This window comes from Peromyscus californicus, unplaced genomic scaffold (genome assembly GCF_007827085.1).
Source record: "Peromyscus californicus insignis strain IS unplaced genomic scaffold, ASM782708v3 Scaffold_8__1_contigs__length_139910024, whole genome shotgun sequence".
NCBI classification, from domain to species: domain Eukaryota; kingdom Metazoa; phylum Chordata; class Mammalia; order Rodentia; family Cricetidae; genus Peromyscus; species Peromyscus californicus.
In genome coordinates, this window is record NW_026294606.1 from 129660707 (window position 1) to 129666854 (window position 6148).

The following is a 6148-nucleotide window of genomic DNA, read 5'->3' on the forward strand; positions in this document are numbered from 1 at the left end:
AGGTGCTGGGATCATGGGTATGTGGTTTGTCACTTTTTTTTTTTTTTTTTCAAGACAGGGTTTCTCTGTGTAGCTTTGCGCCTTTCCTGGAACTCGCTTTGGAGACCAGGTTGGCCTCGAACTCACAGAGATCCGCCTGGCTCTGCCTCCCGAGTGCTGGGATTAAAGGCGTGCGCCGCCACCGCCCGGCCGGTTTGTCACTTTTAAGATATTAACCTCTTGTCCTAAATTCTCTCATCCATAGAGACAGAATAACACAAAACTTTTTAAACTATTAAATAAATCCAATTTGGGTGTGTGTGTGTGTGATGTTTTGGGGACAATATACCAAATCTCATAGTTAAACCTCTGACCTGGCAGAAAACATGGCCCTGTTAAAGCGTCAAGAGCTAAACCAATGCTCTGCTGTGAGCACATTCCCCTGTGCGTGAGTGTGAGTGTGTGTGCGCACGTGCGTGCATGCGTGTGTGTGTGTGTGTGTGTGTGTGTGTGTGTGTGTGTGTGTGTGTGTGTGTATGGATTGCAGGGTACTGATTTCAGCTTGCAATGATACAGCTAACATCAGTGATTTTCACCAGCAACTGCTATTTTACTCCATGCAGCCATTTGGTTGTTGTATTTGTACTGGATTTCATTTTTTGGTGTGCACATATGTGGTGTATGTATGCACACGCATGTGTGTGTATGTACTTCTTTCCTTCATGTGTGTGTGGATCCCGGAAGTTGACTCTGAATATTTTTCCTCTTTGCTTCCCACCCTACTTTTTTGAAGCAAGATCTCTTCTTACTGAACGATGGCCAGCCAGTGAGTTCTGGGGACGGGCAGGTTTTCAGTCCTCAGCACTGGGGTTACAGGTGTGTACAACCATGCCCAGCTCTTATGTGGATGTTGGAGATTCAAAATCAGGGCCTCACGCTTGTGCAGTAAATAGATTACCCCCTGAGCCGGCTCCAGCTTTGTGGTGGCTGTCAATGAGAACAGTCTGCCCTCTGTCTGTCTGTCTGTCTCCCCCACCCCTCCCTCCTCTTTTCCCTTTCTTAGTGTTTTTTATTTCACACAGTATTACACAGCTCAGCAGCTTCTATGAGCCTTCACTGTCTTCTGAAATTATTGCTGTTTTTTTATTTTGAATTACAAGGTAAAATGTATTTAATATTCAAGCTGATAAACTTTGACAAATGTACACTCACAAATTCACCACGACAGTCACTCCCGAAACTTTCCTCCAATTTTATGCTTACTGCAAACAAAGCTGCTGTGAATGTCTGTGCTTCCCACTCTTCCGAGTAGAAAGTGGGTGATGTAAAGAATCTGTCCAGGCACATTTCAAAACTAGCCCAATCATTCTACATTTCAAAGCCCTTGCTTTTCTCCTCAACATTTGATATATATATATATATATATATATATATACATATATATAAAACTAATATATAATATATTACTAATATATAACATATATAAATACACAATATACATCCACTAATATATATATATATATATATATATATATACATGTATATATCCACTAATATTGTTGTATTATGGTTAATTGAGCCCTTGATGATTATAAAATGAAGTCCTTCACCTTAGTAATATTCTTTGCTTTGAAGTTTATTTTCTCTGCTATTATAGCCAATCCCATTTTCTATTAGTCTTAACTAATAGAAACTAGATTAGTTTTAATGTGGTTTATTGTCTTCTGAAGATCTTTTCATTTTTTTTTCAGTGCTCAGGATTGATCCAGGACCTCATGCACACCCATTTAACATCCCTAGCTCCAGTCTTTTACTGTTAACCTGTTGTGTGTCTGTATTTAAAGTGAGCTTCTTGCATGCAGTGTGATAGTTGGATGTTAAATTTTTTGACATTTTTTTTTTTTTTTTTAGGTTTTTCGAGACAGGGTTTCTCTGTGCAGCTTTGTGCCTTTCCTGGATCTCGCTCTCTAGACCAGGCTGGCCTCGAACTCACAAAGATCCGCCTGCCTCTGCCTCCCAAGTGCTGGGATTAAAGGCATGCGCCACCACTGCCCGGCGGCATTTATTTTTATGGTGTGTGTGTGTGTGTGTGTGTGTGTGTGTGTGTGTTTTCATGTAAGTAGGCATACATGTATGAAGGTGCCTGCAAAGGCCAGAAGAGGCGTCAGGTCCCCTGGAGCTCAACTATAGGTATTTATGAGCTGCACAACAATGAAACTCTGGTCCTGTGTTAAATGCAGCAAGTACTTTTACTCACTGAGGCATCTCTTGTACCCTGCTCATTATATTTTTATTTGGTCGGAAAGTATCTATTTTTATTTGGGTATTTAAGTCAATTTACTTTGAATATAATCATCATGTAGTTAAATTTATAATGGCTCTATTTTTCAGTTTATCTCACCTCTTCTGTTACCTGTGTTCGTCTTTTTCCGATGTTTTTAGATGATTACAATTTTTATGCTTCTATTTTCTATCCTTTACGGCATAGCTGTGGCAGGCTGCTTTGCCCAGTGTCTGCCTGCAGCGTACATCTTTCATGTGTCACAGCTCTTGGAGGCTTACTTTATCTCTTGCTGCACAGGGTGAGACCTTACACTAAATTCTCGCCCCAGTCTACCCCTCCTGGTCTTTGTATCGCATCATACCTTTTATTTGACATGTGGAGTTGCCTCGCTAGATTTAAGTCTACCCATGATTCACTTCTTTCTTCCACCTCAAGGTGTCATCTGTGTTCCACACGGATTCACCCTTGCCGTACTCGGGCCTGGATAGTTTATTGAAGCAAAGACTCCTGGGTGGGGTAATTGCATGATTCAGCTTATTTATTGCTCAACTCTTAGGGATTAGTGTCTCCTTTATTATTTACCATCTTGCAAACTGTTACTTCGTATATCTCGTCCTGTTGGCCCTTGCCAATGGAGAGTAAATCTTGTTACTGCTGCTCCGTTCCCCTTGGAGTGGATATCACAACCCAGATACATTTAATACAGACTAATTTTATTTTTGAAAAAATACGGACTTTAGTGAAGACTATTTCCCTTTGGAATAAGACATCCAAACCTAAAACAGGCAATGGCAAGAGAGAAAGCCAGTTGACCTCCCCTTGTTCACAAGGCTACAGTTTGAGCTTGCAAGCTTGCAAGGTTTCTGTCCTGACTGCATCGGCCTGCAAGGGGTAGGTGGAAGGTAGGATCTGAAGTAAACTTTCGCATCACGACCCCACAACACTGTTTAACCAAACTTCTGCTCAGGTCTCTTAAGGAAGAAGAAGAAGAAAAAAAAAATCCGGTCCTAGTTCCTTTTAGGCCAGAGAGAGTAAACTCCCAACAGTTTTTTTTTTTTTTTTTTTTTTTTTTTTTTTAAGGTTTGGAAAGGTCAACAAGGTGATGTATAAATGTAATTGATTATTAACATTTTGTGCTCAAAAGTAAAGCAAAATCAGGAAAACAAATTCACAGCCCTAAACTGTATGCGTGTAAAGGAAGAAAAGAGTGCATTTCCAGACCACAAACGGTATTGGGGGTTGTCTACAGCTTCAGTCTCAGCCTCCACAAAACCCACCCCAAGGTCAACTGTACACATACCGGAGGCCCAAGTCAGTCACACACCCATCCCAAAGAGGGAGCCTGGATGGGGATGCAGGAAGCAGGGCCATGCTTTGGCTGTAGACTGTAACACACATGCAAACACGGGAGGGGGAGGGGCGGGCTTAAGAAACGTGCAGACCCTTGGGGAAAAGGACCAAGGCAGAAGCCACTGAGCAAGGCAGGGGTCCAATCCTGCTCCTCCCTCCCTCGCCATCAGGACTGGGGTCTCTCTGTTTCTCTCTTTTTTTGGGTTTTAGAAACAGGGCCTCTCTACATAGCCCTGACTGTTCTGGAATTGACTCTTGTAGACCAGGCTGGCCTCACAAATCCTCTTGTCTCTGCCTCCTGAGTGCTGGGATAAAGGGCGTGTGCCACCAAGTCCGGCTTGGGGCAATCTCTTAAGGGCTGCACAACCAAAAGACAGAGGAGATAGCTGCCACTCCTGCCCCCTTCTTCCCAAACACAGGAAGGGGTGCTGAGCATGACAGGGTTCCAGAAGCCAAGGTGGCAGCAACCCTATCCATGAAGGGCCTGAGAACTCTGCCTAAAGTATCTACAGACCTAGGAGACAGTCAAAGGCACAAAGTTTTGAGGGGATGCATAAGGAGTAGGGTATGTTAAGGAGGATCTGGGGTTCCCTGCAGACCAGGGTAAACTAGAGGCATGATTATTTCACTTCCCTCAAAGCATGATTGCTCCACTGCACTATCGCCACAGGGCATTTTCCATTATAGGAACTCACCCTTTGGGGGAAAAGGCATCAGGTTGGCTCAGGCAAGGCCAAGGCAGCGGACCGCTCTGTAAATTAGTACTTTGGTGAGGTTTGGGCAGAAGCAGGATACTTCCACAGGTTCCTAACTAAAACCTTCTTTCTCAGGTAGGCACCAAACCCAGTGTCCGTACTGCTCCCAGCTCCCACCCAAGACCAGACGCACAGAACAGAGTCCCATGAGTGGAAGGGGGTGAAGGGCAGCCTCCAGGAAGGGCTGGGAGAATCTCTTTCCGATCCATGGGTTGCTATAGATACCATTTGCTGCCTGCAGAGCGCTTGGGCAAAGTGATTGACCCTGTGGCAGCTGATGAGGTGACTGAGACTCTCACAGCAGTGATCCTTTGTCTAAACCACACCTTCAGGGGCCACCGGAAGCAGGAGCTTGGGCTGCCCACTCTGCAGGCAGTGAGCCCGCACTGGCCAGGTGTGGTTGCATTCTCACACCAAGTAGTCACTGCTGAGCTGCAGCTGTGTCTCAGCCTCTCACCTGCTCAGCTTTCCCTGGAACCGGGACTCCCCTTGGAGCGGCTCAGCAATGGGCATAGACTGGGAAAGTGGAGGCATCCAAAGGACATCTTCAAAGGGCTTCATGTCAGAAGTCTCGGGATGCACTGCCATTAACGGAAGGATTGGGGCGGGGCTTGTCTAGATTCTGGATGTTGGCATAGGAGGGGTCATGGAAGAGTTCTCTTCCAGGGCAGGGTGGTGGAGGCAGCATGTGTTTATGGACTTCAGGGTCTCCTGCAGCGTGCTGCCCTATAGGCAGTGTGGCTCCCCAGTGGCTGGGCATCTGGGCAGTCGGCAGAGTGGTTCAAGCAGCCCCTTCCTGACGCCTCATGTCTACCACTCACCAAGAGGGGGTTCCTTCCCTGAGAAGTCATTGTAATACTGATAGTCAAGTGACTCTTCTTCCTCTTCATCCCAAGCTGAACCCCCAAAGCCATCCTGTCATGGGGGCTGACCAGCTTGGGTGGATTCCTGAGATACTGTTTGATGTGCAACTCGAAGGTCTGACCTGTGGTGCTGATGACATCCTGAGCAAGCTCTTCAGGACACTCCAGGATGCCACAGGCTCTCTGATTCACACGGTCTTTGGCAACATAGGCAACGTACTCAGCTGTGTTTGTATCCCAGCCAGACACGAATGAGACAGCTTGTGTGTGATGGTTGGCAATAACCTGTTTGCAGTCTGCTGCTCTGAGGTTAAGGCTGCTGGCGGACACAGTGAGAGTCATCGGCACTCCAGCAAACTTCAGGTCGCTCCTCCCCAGAGTAGAGCTGAGTGGGCGGCTACAGGGCTTTCTCTTCCTTGCCGAGCCATTGGCACCAGGCATAGCTTCACACACTAAACTGGTGGCCTCCCCGGTGGCCCGAGACCAGGGATTGAAGTCAAGGGCTCGCATTGGTGACAGTACCTCCACACAACCCGTGTACCGAAACAAGCAGGGAACTCCGGGTCCCATGAATTTGTCTTCGATATGCGGCCAGCTTCATGTAGGCTTGTTGGCAAAGCTCCCGTGTCTGGTCAACTTCTCACCTCCCAGCTGGCCCCCTTCCATCCTAGTCCTGTGCCTGCAACCTCCACTCAGCTTGTTCACATCCAGGTTTGCGTGGCGTCCGCTCCTCACCCGGGGCCAGTCTGGTTCCTGATTGCGCAACTGTCAGCTTAAGTCACCGATCTACCTTTCTCCCTGGCCTGGGCCTCCCCAGACACTTTATTATTGTTCCATCTGCAGTGGATATCACAACCCAGATACATTTTAGTACAAACTAGGTTTTGTTTTTTAATTTGTCATATTGTTTCTTCATA

The 6148-nt window shown here is 46.3% G+C and overlaps 1 pseudogene; it reads right to left on the minus strand.

Moving 5' to 3' along the window:
- Positions 1–4439: 4439 nt before the first annotated feature.
- Positions 4440–5933, minus strand: LOC128104610 (SHC-transforming protein 1-like; annotated as a pseudogene).
- Between the last annotated feature and the right edge of the window lie 215 nt (positions 5934–6148).